Source organism: Sapajus apella, unplaced genomic scaffold (assembly GCF_009761245.1).
Source record: "Sapajus apella isolate SASKATOON/1434 unplaced genomic scaffold, GSC_monkey_1.0 scaffold29, whole genome shotgun sequence".
NCBI classification, from domain to species: Eukaryota; Metazoa; Chordata; class Mammalia; order Primates; family Cebidae; genus Sapajus; species Sapajus apella.
The window spans coordinates 11,443,868-11,466,692 of record NW_022436969.1 but is presented as its reverse complement, the minus strand read 5'-3'; the positions used below and the strand labels follow the sequence as shown (position 1 = coordinate 11,466,692).

Sequence of the window (22,825 nt, the reverse complement as noted above, 5' to 3'; positions counted from 1 at the left end):
ACCTGACCACAGCAAAGCGGCCCGGATTCCGCGGAGGGGACGCGAGGGGGCCGTCGGCGCCGGAAAGCTTGGGGCTCTGGAGCCGGGCCGGCGAGGCCCGAGTTCCGGTGAGCAGGCGGCGGCGCGCGCAGGTAGCCGCAGCCCCCGCCCCGCACCCGCCCCCGCCCCGTGAGGAGTGAGGGGGCGGGGCCGGGAGGAGAGGAGGTGGAGAGTGAGGCCGGCGGGTGGGGAGCCCGGGAACTCCCTCCTCCTGAAGGAGCTCGTCCCGGGCCGGCTCTGCCGTCGTTGCTGCGGCCGTACGCCCCGGGACGAGGAGGTGGAGGAGGGAGAGGGCCCGCGGGCCTCGCCTCCGCCCGCCGCCCCCGCCCGCCACCCCGAGCTGCGGTAGCAGCGACCCAGGAGAGCGCGACCATAAAACAGGTAAGGACCCTAGGGGCCCCGCGGGCGGAGGGGGCCACCCCGGCAGGGACAGCGCTAGGCCCCGGCGCCCGGAGCCGCCGCCGCCGCCGCCGCCGCGGTTCCCCGCCCCCGCGGGCCCGAGTCGGGAAGTTGGGAAGAAACTTCTCCCTTCCCCCGGCTCGCCCGGCGGGCTCGTCTCCTTCCCCGCGCTACCTGCTCGCCCCCTGACTCGGTCTCTGCCCCGTCCAGTCCTGCCGGGTCCCGCCTAAGTTCGACCTGAGGTCCCAGGCGCGTAGGGACACTCCCCACCCCTTGTCTTTGGGGTCGTGTGGGCCGCCCCGCGACGTGGGGGCGAGGTTTATTTTTGCCCGCACAGCCGAAGTAGGGGCGAGGGAAGCGGCCACTTTCGGTCCTAAAGGCTGGGGTTCCGTGTGTCGGCTAACGCCGGTAGCAGCTGTGCGGGGAGAGGAGCGGGTGTGTGGGGCAAGTGGGTGAGCCTCTGGCTTTACTTGGTTTGATTGAAAACCGCAACATGTTTAAAGTTTTCCTTTGTTTTGGATTGGGGGTTGGGAAATTTACCATTCAGCGTCCACTTTACAGAATCATGCCACACCGCCTCCCGTTGCGTTCGGTGCCCTGTCCACATGTGTTAAAGAAAATTTTGTTTTAAAGTGTGTTTTTCTTCTTAATTGCTTCCAGCTTTCACTTTATTGGGCATGGTGCAGAGTTGTTTTAGGAAGCTCTTTGAAAATAAGTCTGGTGTAGGGACTTCTTTAGTGTTTGTTTTCTAGTAAGACTTAACAGTTCGGATTTGGTTGAATTATTTTCTGCATAATTAATTGATGTAGGCGTGGAATAACATACGGTCTAATAATTTATAAATTATTAAAGGAAATAATGAAAAGTCTTCGGGGGAAGCACAATTTTATGTCAATGTCGTTTATGTACACACGTTCCAGGGTTGTGTGTTTTCACATAGTTGATTTCACATATATGTAATATGATTGTAGTGTCTTTATGCTTAAGGAAAATATTACTAAATCTATACACGTGACTGCATTTAAGGAAAAGTGCGTGGTAAATCTAATATCTTAACTATCAGTGCTTGGCCCACAGTGGACAGGAAGCATTTTGAATGGACAGGTAATAAAGGAGTGTCTTGTATTAGTCAAGGATCTTGTATGCATCACGATTTTCATATATTGCACATTAAGAAAGTTTAGCAAGTCGTAGATATGGTTTTTTTGTTTCTTTTTTTTTTTTTAATTAAAAAAATATATGGAACGCTTCACGAATTTGCTTGTCATCCTTGTGCAGGGGCCATGCTGATCTTCTCTGTATCGTTCCAATTTTAGTATATGTGCTGCCGAAGCGAGCACATTTGTTTCTTATAAATATGAGACCCCTGCCACAGTTGACATGTAAGAAAAGGAAGTTAAATTGTATTTTAATTTTTGGACTAGCTAAAAGTCAGTGGAGATTTTCATTGCTGGTTGACAACTCAGAGGGCTCTACATTTGAAAAAGACAATTGCCTTTGATCTGAAAACAAAACAGTTTATATCCATGTTTCCAGGATAAAAGATAAAAGGGCTCTTAAAATACATACTCTGCTGTAACCACTGTAATGTTATAATAGCTTTAATTTTGCAGTTAGGTTTTGCTGACTTCATAAACCACAAAATTGATTCCTTTCTTTTCATCTGAAAGTGAAAATACAGCTTTGACCTATCTTCCTGGGATAGGTGGAATTTGTCTTATGGTCAAAGTATAATATTAATACATGGGGTGTGTGTGTGTGTGTGTGTGTGTGTGTGTGTGTTCAGGAAATTCACAAGCTGAAAAAATGTCTATGCAAGTAAAATTCCTCTACAATATGTAATGATCAAAGAATGAATGTGCTAAAAGGATAGAAGCAACCCTGTGTAAGTGAAATACTACCAACCCATGGTGTAAGACTTATTCAGAAATTTGCATCATGTTAGTTTTTCTTTACAAAATCAGTGTAGGCATCACCTATTCTATTAGCATTATAGTAAGAAAAAAGACTAATTCCAAAAAAAATTTAAGTGATGCTAAGCTCTGGTGTCACCCAAACTTGGATAATAAAACTAAAATAAAACTAAAAAAAAAAAACCCTGCAAGGAAATTTCTGTGAACGTAAAGATAGAAGCAAAAAATACCTGTGGTTCTATGAAAGGGAAGATATGGAAAGAAGGAGGAGATTGTGATGGAGACCTGGTTTCTGAAGTGATGATAAAGTTCTTTTAACCTGGTGGGAGTTATCAAGGGTATTCGTCTTAGTGTAATTCATTAATCCATACATTTGTATGCTTTTCTGTTTCTATTTTACTTGAAACTCTTTTTATTTATTTATTTTTCTTTAGAAAGTCAATGTGTAATGTACTATATAAGGTGCTTGGTTTAAGAATATATTTGGTGACTAACTTTAGAACACCACCTGGGCTATCCTCTGCCAATAGGATTAAATTTATTAAATCATGATTGTCATATACCAGCTGGTATATATAACTGCTTTGAAAACGTCAGGCTGGGCATGGTGGCTCACACCTGTAATCCCAGCACTTTGGGAGGCCGAGGCGGGTGGATCACGAGGTCAGGAGTTAAAGATCAGACTGGCCAACATGGTGAAACCCCGTCTCTACTAAAAAATACAAAAATTAGCTGGGCATGGTGGCTTGTGCCTGTAATCCCAACTACTTGGGAGGCTGAGGTAGGAGAATTGCTTGAACCGAGACCCAGGAGGCGGAGGTTGCAGTGAGCCGAGATCATGCCACTGCACTCCAGCCTGGGCTGCAGAGTGAGACTTCATCTCAAAAAAAAAAAAAGAAAAAAGAAAAAAAAGTCTAAAAGTTAGCTGGGCATGGTGGCGGGCGCCTGTATTCCCAGCTACTCGGGAGGCTGAGGCAGGAGAATTACTTGAACCCAGGAGGCAGAGGAGATTGCAATGTGTACTCCAGCCTGGGTGACAGAGCAACACTCTGTCTCAGAACAAAAACAAAAACACAAAAGTACAAAAACTTGTAATCCCAGCTACCTGGGAGGCTGAGGCACAAGAACGGCTCGAACCTGGGAGACAGAGGTTGCAGTGAACTGAGATAGTAGTGCCACTGTGCTGCAGCCTGGGCAACAGGGTGAGACTCTGTCTCAACAAGTGTAACAAAATAAAAAACAGAAACAAAATGTCAAATACTCCCAAATGTACAATAATTAGAGAATTTTCGGAAAAATTTTCTGAATTTCTACTTGCTTTTTAAAAAATAAGTTAATATTTTGACAGACACAGGTTTTACAAAATTAAAATGTACTTTGGCTTATATTTTGTAAATAACCAGTAGATGGTAATCAAAATGTTTATTGAACTAATGGATACTGTTTTGTTATCAAATACTCTGTTTGTCTGAAAATTACATGACAAAACTCAAAACTATTTTCAGTTTTCTAGAACAGTAATTCTTTAGATCAGTAATTTCGGCCTTAGTTTTTATATTCTTAAGAATGCCATAAAATTTCAGCATAAAATAAATTTTTGTTTAAAGTTCATGAAGACTTACAGCACCTGAATGAAGGATGAATATGTTTTGGTTCAAAAGAAAGCAAATTAAAATATGGTGTTGGAGCTTCAGAAATGCAGAGAGAATCATTGGGTCATGCTATTTTATTTGCTTTATGTAATGGCTTGCTATTTTAGTTGTTGATGTTGTGCCTTTGCATTGTTGCAGAGTTGAAGGAGAGATCACATCTGTGCCAAATTCTTATATCACAGGAACTTTCTGTCATGTTATAAAGGTGATGTTCGTGGTGCAGGCTTTGTTGTGTGAATATTTACAGGAAGTTTTAGTAAGATCTTCTATTGTTTAGAACCCTACATGGCTTGGGTCACCTTCAGTTCACATTTAAACAGGTTTACAATATAAATATAAGTCCAATAGCGAGGTACAACAGCTTTTCTTTAAAGGAAATAATCTGTTCCTATTAAAGTGTCTTCTTGTCTTATTGGTAGATTGTGTATGGCTCTGGTAGGGTATGTATTATCTCTTTTCTTCTTCTCAGCTGCTCCAGTGCCACAATTAGGCTGAGTATTGCTCAGCTGCAGCTGCTGGGTGATTACTAACCATCCAGCTCCTGTCTAAACTCAGAGGCAGATTTAGCAAAAGGAGCTATAGTAACAGCAGAGGGTGTAGGAGAAGAGACGGTGCTGCCGCCAATATCATTTTCACATGTCTATGCCAAGGAGTCGTTGGCTGCAGCAGCACTACTGTTGTCTTGGAACTAGCAGACTTGATGGCAGTATATCCCGGTCTGGATTGGGTTTACCTTTCAGAATGAAAGCCCACTCCAGGAAAGACAGAGAATCCTGTAATTTTAAAGTATAGACTAATGTGCAGTTGAGGTGGTAATGGACTGAGTTGCAAGCCTCTATGCTGCCTCAGCTCCCCCCTCCCGCCCCCCAATCTAGGGTAGCAGTGCCTTTCAGTTTCTTTTGTTCAAATGTACAGTAAGCCATGAGACTGCAGGTTCCTTCAAGCATCTTAATTTCACTTTAAGCTGTGATTCTTAGAACTGCTGCTTTTACTGTTGTTTGGGTGGGTAGAATTGCTGGCATGTAGGTTCTTTGCACTCTCTACTTTCTCCTAGAAAGTGGAAGGCCTTCAAGAGGGATGACTTCTAAAACTAGCTATACATTGCACATCCCCTGTGGCTGCTTGAATTTTGCTAGTAGGAACTCTGCATTCTTTTCCTTTTGTTCTTTTCTTTTTCAAGATGGGGTTTCACCATGATGGCCAGGCTGGTCTTGAACTCCTGACCTCAGGTGATCCACCCACCTCGGCCTCCCAAAGTGCTAGGCGTACAGGCATGAGCCACTGTGCCCAGCCTCCTTTTGTTCTTTCTTTATCACTGGTGTTTGAGAAGATGGACATCAACAGTTGCAGATACGTTATCAGCTATATATGGCAATCCCCAGACTGGAAGATGCCAAAGGCAAATTTTGCTCCTTCTGAAATGTTGGTTTGTTTATAAATATGTCCGGTAAATAGCAGCAGTCGCGTCTTTTTTTTTTTTTTTTGTTTGTTTGTTTGTCTGTTTTGTTTTTGAGACATGGTCTTGCTTTGTTGCCCAGACTGGAGTGCAGTGGCTCAGTCACTGCTCACTGCAGCCTTGACCTCTGGGGCCCAAGGGATCCTCTCACCTTAGCCTCCTGAGGTAGCTGGGACCACAGGTATGCGCCACCATGCCTGGCCAATTTTTAAATTTTTTGTAGCGAAGGAGTCTCTCCATGTTGTCCATGCTGGTCTCAAACCCCTAGGCTCGAGCGATCCATCTGCCTGGGCCTCCCAAAGTGCTGGGATTACAGGCCACCACACGCAGCCACAGCAGCATCTTGTCCTTGCTTTTACCACTACTGTCTAATGAAAATCTGGAGACAGTTCCTTTGATTAATCTTGTCTTTGGAATTTGGTAGTTCGGGGTTTGGCAAATTTGGGATGGAAATTAGAGACTATTGAGAAAAGTAGTGCTCTAACTTGTATAACCAGAAGGAAGAATGAGGTGCAGGAAGACCATACATTTGAGCATTAGGAAGTATACATCATTATGGCTTATACTTAGCAAGACATTGGTGTTACGACCTCTTTGTGCTCCCACGAAACACTTATGTCAAAACACCCCTCTCCTTGCATTGTAATTCTTTCTTTCCAGGCTTGTCTGTTATTCTTGACCTAGTATTCACTGTGTCAAGGAGCTGTTTTATAGCTATCTTTGAGAACAGCCCCAACGTAATAAATGCTAAATTCTGAATTGTATGTAGGGATGTAGTTCTGGGTAGATTTATATGACTTTATGACTACAGACTTTTTGCAAACACAACAAATCTTTAAAGTACACCTCTACTAAAATGTTATAAAACTAGCTTAATGCGTTTTCATAGCTTGAAGTTAATTCTTCAGATTTTTGCTCTCAAGTTTTTGTTCTAGAAGGTGATTTTACAAAAGAGCTTAAACAATCTTGCAAATGTGAATTTAAAGGTCATTTTTATATTTCTAATGTGAACTGAAAAATTTGTTGAAGTTAAACTGGTCTCTAATAAGGTTTATTTTAAATACTATGTACTATTTTAGTGAATGAAGAAAGTCCAAGTTATGCTAAAGAAAAATCCTAGATTTTTAAAAAATGCATTTGGTATCATATCACATTAGTAGTGACAATCAGTATTACAATTATGACTTGTTCATATCCACCCAGGACAAAAAGAAAAAGAAGTCCTGATATTCTTGCTGTAATGTGTGTGAGGGAATGCATAATTCGTAGGTATATTTTTGCTGGGTTATTGGTAGTGAGGACAGGACAGGAAATGCTGGGAGGAAAAGAACTGACCACTGAAACTTCAAGATTGTCTTGTTTTCAGCCTCTGTTTCCAGAAAAATGTGGTTTCTAGGTTTTGTTCAACTGACATAAGACGATTCCACTTTTTAAAATATAACTTTGAGTTTCTTAGCATTAAGTGGAAATTGGGGTGAGGTGGAGAAAGTTGGTGGTTGTGTAAAAGTTAATACTTCAAATTATTTCCTGGCAAATGTATTGATTTCTAACTTTTGTTCTGATGTGATTAGTATTTTACAGATAAGGACACTTTAAAAAAAATAGCAGTCAGACATCTGGAAGGAGCACAAAAGGCAATATGGTGTTATAAGGAAAGGACTGGAAGGTAGAGCACCATCTAGATTTTAGTTTCGTTTCTGACAGTGAGGAGCTGTGTAGCCTTGGTCAATTCTGTAAACTCCCTAGGCCTCAGTTTTGCAATTTGAAACAAAAGGTAGTTGGACCTGATGGTTTCTAATAGTTTCTCAGCTTTATATAAATGTGTGCTCTGCCACAGTTGATGTTGTTATAATATAGTCATGCTCTGCCTAAGGAAGTTTCAGTCAATGATGATGATCCTATAAGATTATAGTAGCGCTGCCCTATACAGATGTACCATTTTTTTAATACTGTATAATTACTACATCCGTTCTACATTTAGTAACGTTTAAATACGCAAATACTGTGTTGCAGTTGCCTGCAGTATTCAGTACAGTTGCATGCTGTACAGGTTTGTAGCCTGAGAGAAATAGGCCATACTATTTAGCTGAGGTGGTAGTCAGCTATACCACGTAGGTTTTTATAAGTACACTCTAGAGTGTTCACATAATGTCAAAATTGCCTAATGAGGCATTTCTCAAAATATATGTAAAGTGATGAATGACTGTATTGATAAAAGTTTAAGGAAATATTTGAGTCTAAAATTTGGAATCAAATTAGCTGTAATTAACGATTATAGTAAAAAACTGACCCATGGACTTGGCACAGGACTTTCTCAGGTAAATGCAGTTATACTAATTAAGAAAACATTTATTAAACCTGTGGTGTGACAAATACTATGCTAATTTTGGTTTTTTGTTTTTTTTTTTTGACTTGGAGTCTCATTCTGTCGCCCAGGCTGAAGTGTAGTGGCTCGATCTCGGCTCACTACAACCTCTGCTTCCTGAATTCAAGCCATTCTCCAGCCTCAGCCTCCCAAGTAGCTGGGATTACAGGCATGTGCCACCATGCCTGGCTAATTTTTGTGTTTTTAGTAGAGATGGGTTTTCACCATGTTGGCTAGGCTGATCTCCAACTCCTGACCTCAGATGATTGACCCACCTCAGTCTCCCAAAGTGTTAGAATTACAGGCGTGAGCCCGCTCACCCAGCCATTTTCTTGGGAGGTGGGGACAGGCAGACACAGTCTCACTCTGTTGCCCAGGCTGGAGTACAGTGGTGTGATCTCGGCTCACTGCAACCTCCACCTCCCGGGTTCAAGCAGTTCTCCCTGCCTTAGCCTCCTGAGTAGCTGGGATTACAGGGGTGTACTACCATGCCCAGATAATTTTTATATTTTTAATAGAGATAGGGTTTCACCATGTTAGCCAGGTTGGTCTCGAACACCTGACCTCAGGTGATTGCCCACCTCAGCCTCCCAAAGTGTTGGGATTAGAGGCATGAGCCATTGCACCTGATCTATGCTAGTTTTGATCTTATAAAAATGACTAAGGCATTACTGCTGCCTTCTAGGAATTCACAGCTGGCTATGATTATGAGCCTGCTACAAATTTTGTAGGTTGGTAGATCTTTTTTTTTTCTTTTTTTTTTTTTGAGACGTAGTCTCGCTCTGTCACCCAGGTTGGAGTGCAAGGTGCGTTTTCGGCTCACTGCAACCTCCACCTCCTGGGTTCAAGCAATTCTTCTGCCTCAGCCTCTCAAGTAGCTGGGATTACAGGCACCTGCCAACATGCCCAGCTAATTTTTGTATTTTTAGTAGAGGCAAGGTTTCACCATGTTGGACAGGCTGGTCTGAACTCCAGACCTCAGGTGATCCTCCCGCCTCGGCCTCCCAAAGTGTTGGGATTACAGGCGTGAGCCACGGTGCCCGGCCAGATCTTTTTTGTGTGATAATCCATTATAATACTTTTGGTTTTGATGGCATTGTGTGATACCTCTGAAACTGTAATAAATTCTTTTGCACTGAATAGCTTTAGCCTCCAGTAAATTGATTGAATTCTCTAGGCAGGAAGATTGGATTTAATGTTTTTCTAGATATTAGTTCATTACAAGTGTTTGTGGCTCAGATACACAGGCTCCACAATACTTAAATATAAGCTTTAATAGACACATTTGAAAGCAAGGCTTTGAAAAAGCATTTCAGATTTTTTTCGTAATAAAATTAGAAAAATGACTTAATTGCATTAAAGTAGATAGTTATGATGTCAGTTAACAAGTAATTGTGGCTATTTGAAAGCTTTGCAACATTATATCAGAAAAATAGCCACTATCATCAAAATTTACATTTACTGTTTTAATTGACAAAAGTGTGGACAACTTGTTCTGGATATTTGTCTTTAATGCATACAGTTCATATTTAGAACAAGACAAGCTTGGCATTGAAAAATGGTTAGCTTTTTAAGGTTTGTAAAATAGATTTTCTAAAACAAACTAAAATCGTAGTGTTCCAAAAGTTTGTAAGTTGATTTTTTTGAAAATTACAGTCTCTTTTTCCAGGAAGTCTTTTCAGTAACATAAGCCTTTTGGCCTGATTTCTAGGCAGCGCATTGGAGTCTTATAAAACCTCACAAACAGGTAAAATAATATTTTGGTGGCAAAATATTTTCTGGTTGGTTCTCAGTTTTTGCCTTGTTTTTGTTTACTGCTGAGCTCTTTGAACAAATAAAAATTTGGTCTACAAATGCTCTGATTATGAGGTGGATGAACCTGTAGCCTTGCCAGTCACCCTCTTTTCCCACCTTCCCAGCTCCTCACTATTTAAAAATCACTGTTTCAAGTTTCCTATTAGGATACTCAGATTCTTCCATTGAGGCATTACTGTTAAGCTTAATTTAAGTACTGTACAGAAACTTCCCTTGGTTTCCCCACCTGCTTGCTAGGCACTGTGAAACCTGCCTCATACTCTAACCCTATAGGACGGTATGAAGTATAGAAAAACTTCAAAAGATTGGAAGTAATAAACAAAAATAGTAGAAAGAGGCTTGGGAAAATGAGGAGTGTTATAATATGGAGTTTGTAACTTTACCTTCTCTGACCCTTTTTATTTCCCACCCATTCACTCCTCTTAGGCATTGGGTAGAGAAAGAAGAAAGCCTGTCCAATGTTAGGTGCTGTGCCACACCTTTATATGCATTATCACATATGACTTGAATCTTTGAAATGTGTTTCCAAAATACACAGAAAAATTAGGAATGAGGTGGTATTTATTTTTTGTTTTTGAGATAGTCTCACTCTGTCACCCAGGCTGGAATGCAGTGGCAAAACCTCGGCTCACTGCAATTTCTGCCTCCCAAGCTCACGTGTTCCTCCCACTGTAGTCTCTGAGTAGCTGCTGGGACCACAGTTGCGAGCCAGCACACCAAGCTATTTTTTTTTTTAATTTAAAATGGGGTCTCACCATGTTGATCAGACTGGTCTTGAACCTCTAGGCTCAAGGGATCCTCCCACCTCACCTCCCAAAGTACTGGGATTACAGGCATGAGCCACCATGCCTGGCCTGTTTTTTATTTTTGGTTTTTTAGAATAAAGTTTTCACTGTGTGGCACAGGCCATCTTGAACTGCTGGGCTTAGTTGATCTGCTTGACTCAACCTCTCTAAGTGCTAGGATTACAGGTGTGAGCCACCATGGTGGGCCCCTTGAGGTAGGTATTTATTACAGATTAAGAAACTGAGGATCAAAAAGTATATATCATTTGCTAAGGTCACAACTAGCGGAACTGGGATTTAAATCTAGGGCTGACTAAAAGCCTATTCCCTAGGCCATAACTTTCTTAGGAATAAGGAGCAATGATGGAAAGGGAGATTTGTTGTCTTTTTTCTTCTTCATTAAATGGTGCATTTGAATTGTTGCCAAAGAATGTTCAGTTACTTAACACTTTTTAATTATTTTATTTTCTTTCTTTTCTAAGAGATAGGGTCTTGCTGTCTTGCCCAGGCTGGAATGCATTGGCATGATCATAGGTCACCACAGCCTCAAACTCCTTGGTTCAAGTAATCCTCCCGAGCAGCAGAGACAGGCTTGAGCCACTACACCCAGCCTGCACTTTTCTTGTTAATGGAAGTAGCTTTGTGGCATGAATGTCTTATAATAGAAATCAATTATTAATTAAGGTCAGATATTAAATATATTCATTAACTGAAAAAGATGGGTTATTACACTAACAAAACTGTGGCAAATGCTTTTTGTAAGTTTGAGTTTGTAATGGAAAATGATATGCGATATGCTAAGTCCAAAACATTCGTCATCTTTTAATAAAATAAGGTGTTCGGCTAGATTAACAGAGCATGTTTTCCCAATCAAGTTTCTTTTTTTCTAAACTTAATTCATCAAAAGAAGAAAGAAACCTCTGGGTATGGTGGCTCATGTCTGTAATCCCAGCACTTTCAGAGGCTGAGGTGGGTGGATCACCTGAGGTTGGGAGTTCAAGACCAGCCTGGCCAACATGGTGAAATCCCATCTTTAAATAAATATATAAACAAACAAACATGCAAAAGATGTTATTACAGTAAACTGTAGCAAGTGTTGCCCTTTTGTAGATTTGGGTTTGTAAAGTCTACATAGTCTCTCTCTCTCTCTCTCTCTCTCTCTCTGTCTCTCTCTGCGTGCGCGCACACACACACACGTACTCTCTATACATATAGATATATAGTTTTTACTCCTCTGTGTCTTCTGCCTTAAAAGCTGGATCAAATTGCTGCTATACAATATTCAATATTGCCTTTATTTCAAATTATATCATTTATTTCTAGGTGAGTTAGTAGAAATAGATGGAAGATCTTCATTGCCTAATGATTCAGTCACATTTCAGGCATGTTGCAGAAAGACAACCATTTTCTAATTTGCCCTGTCAGTAGAATAGCAGTTTCCTGTATCTTGGTGCAAACTCATCAGCCATTCAAGGCTATACTTTTAGAGGAAGCTAAGATTCTTCCATACTGTCTTGTTCCTCATTCTTACAGTCTTCCATACTAGTTTGTTCCTATAAATCATTTTTTTGAGGATGTCACTCAGTCTCCCAGGCTGGAGTCCAATGTCATAATCACCACTCACTGCAGCTTCATCTTCCTGTGCTCAAGCGATCCTCTTACCTTAATCTCTCCAGTAGCTGGGACCACACGTGTGCACCACAATACCTGGCTACTTTTATTTTTATTTTTTCCAGTGACCGGGTCTTTCTGTGGTACCCAGGCTGGTCTCAAACTCATGAGCCCAAGTGATCCCCCCAACTTTGGCCTCCCAGAGTGATAAGATTATAGGCATGAGCTATCACCTCTGGCCCTGTAAATATCGTTATATGAACTTCACTGTCTAGAAGAAGAGTCTCATCTAAAGCTACCAATGAAAATTTTAGTCTCCAGTCTTAATGCCACTTTGTCAAGTTCTTACATTAACAATAATTTCCTTCACCATCTTAGTAGCCTTTTCTTCTTTGCCTTTTATTTCTCTGATTGTATCCAAGAATGTACACTTTGTCCTCCCTAATAAGCTGGAACATTGTTTTCTAGTGGGAATACTAGCTTAATTTTTGTAGCATTGTTATCCCACAAAGAATATCTATAGTACAGCTCCTTCACATGTTAACTCTAACAGTTTATTTTGCCCATGTTTATTAAGTCTTTACATAAAGGTTGGTAGATAGCGTTTGAACTGCCATTGTACCAACTCCAAATGACTGGAATGGCTGCCACTGGAATGGAAGCTCCGGGAGGAAAGGGTTCTTCGTTTTGATTACTAAAGTTGTTCCAAGCAGATAGAATAATGATGTATAGACATTTGTTAAATATTTTTGATTGTAGGAACATGCAACAGTCAGCTGGCATTGTCTGCCTATCATGGGCATGAGAGAAAGAAATAACAAGTAGTTCTTCACTAAAAGTTCGTGCAGTAACCACAGATGTTTTTGACTCAAGACACTCTTGAGACTTTCTTGAAGAGGCAGACTTGTGCTAAAATAGTATCATTAATGCTCAGGATGAATTTCAAATAAGCATTCTACTTGAGTCTGATGGAGAAACTAAGGTTTGATTCAGTTTAATAGCTTGTAAATGTTAAAGAGCAGTACTTAACCTAAGCATAGCTACGCACTTACAATAAGGGAATTTTGTTTCTTTATCTCATATTCCATAAATATATGTCCAGTAATCATCCTTCATTTTTTTGTTTGTGTGTGTGTGTGTTTGTGTGTTTTGAGACAGAGTTTCGCTCTGTAGCCCAGGCTGGACTGCAGTGGCATGATCTCTGCTCACTGCAACCTCTGCCTCTGCAACCTCTGCCTCCTGAGTTCAAGTGATCCTGCCACCAAAGCCTCCCAAGTAACTGGGATTACAGGTGTATGCCACCATGCCCAGCTAATTTTTTATTTTAATTTTTATTTTAAAATTTCTTCCTTTTTTTTTTTTTTTTTTTTTTGAGAGGTGATCTCGCTCTGCTGCCCAGGCTGGAGTGCAATGGCACAATCTCAGCTCACTGCTGCTTCCACCTCCTAAGTTCAAGCGATTCTCCTGCCTCAGCCTCCTGAGTCGCTGGGATTACAGGCGTGCACCACCCTGCCTGGCTTCTTTTTGTATTTTTAGTAGAGGTGGGGTTTCACCATGTTGGGCAGGCTGGTCTCGAACTCCTGACCACAAGTGACCTGCCTGCCTCAGCCTCCCAGAGTGCTGGGATTACAGGCATGAGCTACTGTACCCAGCCTCGCAACCGTAGTTTTTAAAACTCTGGCGCACATCATTTCCTCTTCTGTTACATTGATATAACAAGTCATATGGATTTATCTGAATGTAAGGAGAGCTGGAAAAATAGTTCCTGACAGGCCAACCACCTGCCAGTGACGACTGCATGCCATACATAGAAGTGGAGAACGAATTTTAGAAGAACAGGTAGTTATCTCTGTCACAGAAGGGAATGGAAAGTACAGTAGTTACACAAGTTAGACATCTGTATGGAAAATACTATTTGGCTGTACAAATGTGGTTAGAATATTTGAAAGGTATGGGTATCGATGGTATCTGAATTCAGGCTACAATATTGGTATAAAGCAACTGGTTAGTCCAACACCTTCTGGAAATGTGTTTCTTAAAGCAGAGCATCTGACTAATTTAATTTTATATTTGAGGTTGTAAAGCTATAAAGATATTTGCTATTTTGAACTTAATTAGAATCAATAGAAAAAAAGTGATATGCAAATTCTAGAAAGAACCTTTGGAGATAGGAGCCATGTCATCTTGGGTTTATATTAAAAGTAGCAGGAAAGACAGTTCTGGATTTTAAGATGTGTGCTGTAGACTTTAGGAAACATTGGAGAACCAGTAAGAGTGAGTCTTATGATTCTAATGGACAATGTACCCCCTGAAGGAGTGAAAAGTCTTAAAATGCCCCAAACTACTTATATGAAAGGTTAGGAAGCACAGTGGTGGGAGGGAGGGCGGGCAGTAAAACAGGTATTATAGGTATTATATGTACATTTACATAGCACTTCTAGTGAGTGAGAAATTAGGTTGGAGCTAAAGCCAAACCCCCAGAGCATCTTCTCACCATCTCCTCTTTCCCCTACCCCACCCCATCAGTCACTCCAACTGGGTCTTAGTTTTTGTTTTGTTTTGGTATTGTTTTTGTTTTAATGCATAGACTGTAAGTCAGAAGGAGGAACTCATAACACATGTCAAGTAGAAGAGAGGGTCGTGAACCTCTTAGGATGTTGTCAGAGGATGAATAGTATTTTTACAATGACTGATGTTTAAGAAAAGGAAAAACTATATTGATGATTCTTAGAGATAAACTTATAGCTAGAGTACGAAGTCATGAATCTACAGCTCAGGAAACTTGACATAATAGGTGACACAGAACACCTAGTATATTTCCTTTTAATCTGCTCACTTCTGTAACAAGAAGTTGCTCTTTAAATTAAAAAAAAAAAAAAAACCAGAACAAACAAAAAGAAAATAGATAATATACTTATCTGGCAGGGGATATACCATGACCGTGAAGGTGGTTTCCAGGGTGAGGCTCATCCATTGCACTCTGGTTGTGTTGACCCCTGTGATTTCCCTAAATGCAGAATTTGTAGTAGTGAGGGACTATGTTTGTGGTTTCCCCTGTCATTTGTCAAGTAAGAGATCATGGTGTGAAGTTTATGATATTAAAAACAAATAATAAGAAAATAGTAAGAGTCATCTAGCTTTAAATGATTTCAAGTCTCTAGGTCTAGAAGAATTATATCCCAAGGTTCTGAAAGACATTTCTGATACTTCCAGGGTCCTACCAGTAAGAGAGAAATCATGGAGACAGGTAGCTATCCCAGAAGAATGATTAGATGATGCCTTAAAGGGTGAATGTTAATAAATGAAGACACTGAAAGTTGCCTTTGATTCCTGACAAAATTTTTTAAAAGTTTGTTAAATAGATGTTTGTTTTCATTTATAAGCAATTGGAAGACTGTAAAGTAATTTTTAACAGTTGTTTAGTAGTGCTTTATGAGTTTGAGTAAATGCTGCATATAGGTCGTCAGTGATACTTTCTTGTGTTGGTGAGTGGTCAGACCTGATAAGCTTAGTTTCCTTTTAACAGTATGGCTCAGTGATTGCTTTTCTACCTGTGTTTTATTTTTGTTTTATTTATTTATTTTTTTACTCTTTCCATGATAAAGTTTTCTAATGGCATGATAGGTGTTCTATTTTCTTTTTGGTGATAAACAGAGCTGGGGATATTAGTGGGTTTAAAGCTCTTTTGACGTTTTACCAGTGTTTTTAGGGGGATTGACCGAACATCATTTTATTTTTGTTATATATATGAAGAGATCTTAAAATTATTTTAATTTGCTCTTTCAATTGAAGGCCATATACATCTCTCCTTGTGGTGAAATGCTTACTCATAACTTTTGCCAGTTTTGCTATTGAGATGTTTGTCTTTTTCTTACAGATTTTTAGGGACTCCTCAATATATTATAGATGTTAATTCTTTCTTTGTCTTTGTGTTACAAAGACTTTTTCCATGCCTGTGCATAATGTTCCTTCTATAACTTTTGGAATTTGTCTTTCAAGAATATTTTCTCCACTTAAAGATGTTAAAAATTCTACTTAGAAGTTTTTGTTTTATCTTACAAAGTCATTTAGCTCTTTACTCTGGATTTTATGTATGTTGTGAGGTAAGAATTCTTTTTTCTTTTTTTTTTTTTTTGAGACGGAGTTTCGCTCTTGTTGCCCAGGCTGGAGTGCAATGGCGCGATCTCGGCTCACCGCAGCCTCCGCCTCCTGGGTTCAGGGAATTCTCCTGCCTCAGCCTCCTGAGTAGCTGGGATTACAGGCACGTGCCACCATGCCCAGCTGATTTTTTGTATTTTTTTTTTTTTAGTAGAGACGGGGTTTCACCATGTTGACCAGGATGGTCTCGATCTCTTGACCTCGTGATCCACCCGCCTCGGCCTCCCAAAGTGCTGGGATTACAGGCTTGAGCCACTGCGCCTGGCCCAAGAATTCTTTTTTTTCCCCTCAGATGATATACCTCACTAGTGCTAGTTATTAAATCTATCTTCACACTGGTTCAAAATGCCACCTTTTAGCATTTACAAATTCTTTTTACTCTTGGGCCTGTTTCTGGGCTCTCTTTATTTTTGATTGATTTGTTTATTTCTATGCCAATACCACATAGCTTGATGCTGCTGATTATAGCCATGATAACAACAGCAACTAATGTGTATTGATAATTGACTGTGTGACAGTCCCTCTTATAAATACTTTAACATATTTAGCTAACTCATTTCTCAAAAACTGTCAAGAATTAGGTATTCTTGATATCTTTAACACATAAAGAAAGAGTTTTCACAAGGTTAAATTTACTCAGATTACAAGGAACCCCAGAGCCTGTACTCTTAACCATGAGGTTGTGATTCCTAGAAGGACAAATTTCCTGTTTTCAGAACTTTCTCAGCTATTCATATGCATTTACTTTTTCATATGAACTTCATTGTGATTTTGATTTAATGTTACTTAGACTTATATAGGAAGGATGGGCATCTTTATAATGTATCTTCTAAAAATAAATGATGTGTTTAGTTTTTGAGATTGTCTTTTATATCCCAATTTTCTTTTTTTTTTTTTTTTTTTTTTTTTTGAGATGGAGTTTCACTCATGTTACCCAGGCTGGAGTGCAATGGCGCGATCTTGGCTCACCACAACCTCCGCCTCCTGGGTTTAGGCAATTCTCCTGCCTCAGCCTCCTGAGTAGCTGGGATTACAGGCACGCGCCACCACGCCCAGCTAATTTTTTGTACTTTTTAGTAGAGACGGGGTTTCACCATGTTGACCAGGATGGTCTCGATCTCTTGACCTCGTGATCCACCCGCCTCAGCCTCCCAAAGTGCTGGGATTACAGGCTTGAGCCACCGCGCCCAGCTTAGAGATGGGGTTTGACCATGTTGGTCAGGCTGGTCTTGAACTCCTGACCTCATAATTCACCCACCTCAGCCTCCCAAAGTGCTGGGACTGCAGGCATGAGCCATCTTGCCCGGCTGTTTTTTTGTTTCTCTTTTTGTTCTAACTTTAAGTTCTGGGATATGTGTGCTGAATGTGCAGATTTGTTACATAGGTATACATCTGCCATGGTGGTTTGCTGCACCTATCAACCCGTCATCTAGCTTTTAAGCCCTGCGTGCATTAGGTATTTGTCCTAATGCTCTCCTTCCTCTTTCCCCCCCACCTCCCAGCAGACCCCGGTACATGATGTTTCCCTTCCTGTGTCCATGTGTTCTCATTGTTCAGCACCCACTTATGAGTGCGAACATTCAGTGTTTGGTTTTCTGTTCCTGTGTTAGTTTGCTGAAAGGCATTCAGCTTCATCCATGTCCCCGCAAAGAACATGAACTCATTCTTTTTTTATGGCTGCATAGTATTCCATGGTGTATATGTGCCGCATTTACTTTAACTACTCTATCATTGATGGGCATTTGGGTTAGTTCCAAGTCTTTGCTATTGTAAATAATGTTGCAGGTTTATTTAGAAATAATTTCAAAATTACAGAAGAATTGTAAGAGTAGCACAAAGACCTCCTGGATACCCTCCATCCAGATTTACCAGTCATTAACATTTTGTCACATTTCCTTTATGTTTCCCTCCTTGGGTATGTGTGTATGTGTGTCCCCACCACCACACCACTTGAGAGTTAATTGCAAACATCATGTGTCAGTACCCTTAAATATTTTAATATGTATTTCCTAAAGCAAGGATATTTTCATATACAACTGCAGTACAATTACTGAATTCACGAAGTTCAACATCACTATAATACAGTTACCTATTTCCAGTTGTGGATTGAATTATGTTCCCCAAAAGGGTCCTAACCTTCAGTAGCCGTGAATGGGAACTTATTTGGAAATAGCATCTTTGTGGTACAATTAAGTTACATTGAAGTTATTCTAAATTAGGGTGGACTCTAATCCAATATGAGTGGTGTCCTTATAAGAGGAAGAACACACGTGGGCCAGGTGTGGTGGCTTATGCCTGTAATCCCAGCACTTTGTGAGTGTGAGGCCAAGGCAGGTGGATTACTTGAGGTCAGGTGTTCGAAACTAGCCTGACCAACATGGTGAAACCTCGTCTCTACTAAAAATACAAAAATTAGCTGGGCATTGTGGCACACACCTGTAATACCAGCCACTCGGGAGGCTGAAGCATGAGAATGGCTTGAACCTGGGAGGTGGAGGTTACATTGAGCAGAGACCCTGTGCGCCCTGCACTCTAGCCTGGGCAACAGAGTGAGACTCTGTCTTTAAAAAAAAAAAAAAAAAAAAACACTCCACATGTGAAGACAGACACCCGAAGAGAATGCCTTGTGACAACAAAGGCAGAGATTGGTGTGATACAGCTGTAAGCCAGGAGCAGGACGGATTGCCAGCTACCATCAGAAGCTAGAAGAAGGCAAGGGAGGAATTGTATCCAGAGTTTCAGGAGGAGCATAGCCTTGCTGACACCTTAGTTTTGGACATTCTGCCTCCAGAACTATGAGATAATAAATTTGTTGTTTTAAGCCATTTTTTTCTGCAGCAGCCCTAGTGGGGGAATGATAAAGGAAAGGTGACGAGGAAACTAATACAGTAGTCCATACCTTTTTCCAGTTGTCCTTTATAACAAAAACCCAAAATCCAATCTAGAAATACATGTTGCACTTATTTGTCATATTTCTTTAGTCTCCTTTAATCTGAACAGTTCTTCAGTGTTTATCTTTCATGATATTGATATATATATATAAATATTTTGAGACAGAGTCTAACTCTGTCACCTAGGCTGGAGTGCAGTGTCCTGATCTCAACTCACTGCAAACTTCACCTCCCCAATTCAAGCCATTCTCGTGCCTCAGCCTCCCAGGTAGCTGGGATTACAGGCATGTGCCACCATGCCCAGCTAATTTTTGTGTTTTTTTTTTTTTTTTTTGGTATGGAGTCTTGCACCGTCGCCCAGGGTGTGGTGCAGTAGCGTTAGCTCACTGTAATTTCTACCTTCTGGGTTCAAGCAGTTCTCCTCCTTCAGCCTCCCGAGTAGCTGGGACTACCGGTTTGTGCCACCATGCCCAGCTAATTTTTTTGTATTTTTAGTAGAGACGGGGTTTCACCATATTGGCCAGGATGGTCTTGATCTCCTGACCTCGTGATTTGCCCACCTCAGCCTCCCAAAGCGCTGGGATTACAGGCATGAGCCACCGTGCCTGACCAACACTGATATTTTTTAAAAATTAGACTACTGGTTTTGTATAGTGTACATCAATGAGGATTTGTTTGCTATTTCCTCATGATTCAGTTTAGATTATGATTTGATACAGGAATACCACTTAAAGGCTATTTCTTCAGAGTACAACACATCAGGAGGCATGTTGTGTTAGTCCTACTACTGGCAGTATTAACGTGATTACTTAGTTAAGTGATGCCTGTCAGGTTTCTTCACTGTAAAATTAGCATTTCTCTCTTTTTAAACAAATTATAGATAGGGAAACGGTTTTCACTTTCATTGATGATTCCTTGGCTGAATTAATTATTGCAGTAAGAGTTGTAAAATAATACTTTTCTAGCTCTCATATTCCAAGTTTATTAGTTGGGATTCTTTAAGAGAGAACCTTCCTGTCCTCATTTATTTATTATCAGAGTGACTTACGGACTATCTTAGTCAACTAGTTGTAATCTGTTAGTGTCACCATTATTTTTTGATGCCCAAATTCTTTATTTGGTCAGCAAAAGCCTCTTGAAGCTAGTTTCTATGTACTTTTGATAGATCCCCATCATTTACTGAGTACTACTTTATAACTACTTTTGGTATATTAAAAAGCTACTTATTTCTCAATATATTTTTGTAACTGCTCTATAGACGTCTGTGTCTGATAGCTTTTCAGTTAATTCTCTTACGTTTTTTGTATAAGGGATCATGCAGGTCAGACACAGTGGCTCACACCTTTAATCCCAGAGCTTCGGGAGACTGAGGTGGGAGGATCAAATTTTTCCCTAACTTGAGCCCCAAGGGCTACATGGCTATATTTGATCCCCAATACAGGGGGAATTTCAGACTCTTGAGCCCAGGAGTTTGAGACCAGCCTGAGGAATTTAGTTGAGACCCCATTTCTGCAAAAAATTTAAAAATTAGCTGAGTGTGGTAGCACATGCCTGTAGCCCTAGCTACTCAGGAAGCTGAGATGGGAGGAATGCTTAAGACCAGGAGTTTGAGGCTGTAGTGAACTATGATCATGCCACTGCACTTCAGCCTAGGTGACAGGGTGAAACCTCATCTCAATTAATAATTATAACAAACCTTAATAAGACTGTTTCTCATGTTTGCCATTAAGCTGTAATGCCCGAGTTGACTTGAATTTTAGCTATAGATATATAATATTATGGAAGGATTCTTCTATTTCTAGTTCATAAGAGTTATTTTATTAAAAAGGAGGGGTGGATGTTAATTTAAGCTTTTTTCCCTTGGCTTTTATTGAAATAAATAGCTTTTCTGCTTTTTCTTTTTAAAAATAGAGACAGGGTCTCGCTGTATTGCCCAGGCTGATCTTGACCTCCTGGCCTCAAGCAATGCTCCCTTCTCAGCCTTCCAAAGTGCTGGGATTACAGGTTTGAGCCACTGTACCTGGTCTCTTTCTCTCTCTCTCTCTCTCTCTCTTTTTTTTCCCTCCCTTCCTCCCCTTCCACCCTACCCTTTTTCTTTAAAAGAGATGGGTCTCACTATGCTGCTGAGACTGGAGTACAGTGGCTATTCACAGGCTTGATCATGGCATGCTACAGCCTTGAATTCCTGGCCTCAAGTGTCCTCTTGCCTCAGCCTCCTGAGTAGCTGGGACTACAGGTATGTGCAACTGTACCTGACTTCTTTATTTTTTTTAACCTGAGCCCAAAGTGATCAATGTGCCTTATTTATTTATTTTTATTTATTTATTTATTTTGGGATTAAGTCTCACTCTGTTATCCAGGCTGGAGTACAGTGGCATGATCTCAGCTCACTGCACCCTCTGCCTCCCAGGTTCAGGCGATTCTCCTGCCTCAGCCTCCAGAGTAGCTGGGATTATAGGCACGTGCCACCATGCTTGGCTACACTTCCTTATTTTTTAATATGATGAATTAATATTATTAATAGACCCTAAAATGAAACCATTCTTACCTCCTGAGAATACACTATTTTTTTTTTAGTAGAAAAACCTAGAATAGTAGTTATGAACACTGTCCATTGTAATAGATGAGCACTTGAAATGTGGCTAGTCCAAATTGAAATGTAAGTGTGGAATACACAACAGATTTTTTTTTTTTTTTTTTTTTTTTAAGACAGCGTTTTGCTCTTGTCACCCAGGCTGGAGTGCAATGGCACAATCTCAGTTCACTGCAGCCTCTGCTTCCTGGGTTCAAGCAATTCTCCTGTCTCAGCCTTCCAGGTAGCTGGGCTCACAGGTGCATGTCAACACCTCCTGCTAATTTCTGTATTTTTAGTAGAGATGGGGTTTCACCATGTTGGCCAGGCTGATCTCAAACTCCTGACCTCAAGTGATCCACCTGCCTTGGCCTCCCAAAGTGCTAGGATTACAGGCATGAGCCACTGTCTCCGGCCCAATACACACTAGATTTTAATAAGGTAAAAAGAATCTAGAATTTTTCAACTATTAAATATTAATTGCAAGTTGATAATGTTTTGATAGATTTAATAAGATATTAAAATTAATATCTGTTGTATTTAAATCTGGCTACTAGAAAATTTAAAATTGCGTATGTGGCTTATATTTGTGGTTTGTATTTATATTTCTATTGAACAGTACTGTTCTGGAGCCAAACTGCCTGAGAGTATCTTTGACCTTAGACTAGTTAACTAATCTCTGTGCCCTAGTTTCCTCATCTCTAAGGGGTGAGTGAAAATAGTCCTTAACTGAAAGGGTGGTAGTTATAGGGATTAAATGGGTAAGTGTACACAAGAGTACTTAGGATAGTATTTAGCACGTAGCAACCACCTAATGTTATCTGTTACTATTCCTAATAAGAATGCAAGCTGCATGATGCTTGGAACCTTGTTTTGTTCACTGTCACATCATCTGTGGCTCTAGTACCCTTCTCATACCTAATACTGTGTACTCTCCCTTTTTGTTTCTTTCTTTTCTTTTCTTCTTTCCTTCTTTTCTTTCTTTCTTTCTTTCTTTCTTTCTTTCTCTTTCTTTCTTTCTTTCTTTTCTTTCTTTCTTTCTTTCCTTTCTTTCCTTTCTTTCTTTCTTTCCTTTCCTTCCTTCCTTCCTTCCTTTCTTTCTTTCTTTCTTTCTTTCTTTCTTTCTTTCTTTCTTTTCTTTCTTTCTTTCTTTCTTTCTTTCCTTTCTT

General features: G+C 40.4%; 1 protein-coding gene, 1 non-coding gene and 1 pseudogene across 2 annotated transcripts in view; 2 read left to right on the top strand and 1 right to left on the bottom strand.

Annotated features, from left to right (window-relative positions):
* Positions 1–248: 248 nt before the first annotated feature.
* YES1 (YES proto-oncogene 1, Src family tyrosine kinase) overlaps positions 249–22,825 on the top strand; it is a 97,489-nt gene continuing 74,912 nt past the window's right edge. Inside the window, exon 1 of the mRNA XM_032293258.1 lies at positions 249–420. The gene's annotated coding sequence lies outside the window, so the exon portion shown is untranslated. The remainder of the gene's footprint in view (positions 421–22,825) is intronic.
* On the bottom strand, positions 1,672–1,778 carry LOC116561624. The gene has a single exon (XR_004273522.1). It is a non-coding gene; the product is annotated as a U6 spliceosomal RNA (small nuclear RNA).
* On the top strand, positions 14,946–15,092 carry LOC116561611 (annotated as a pseudogene).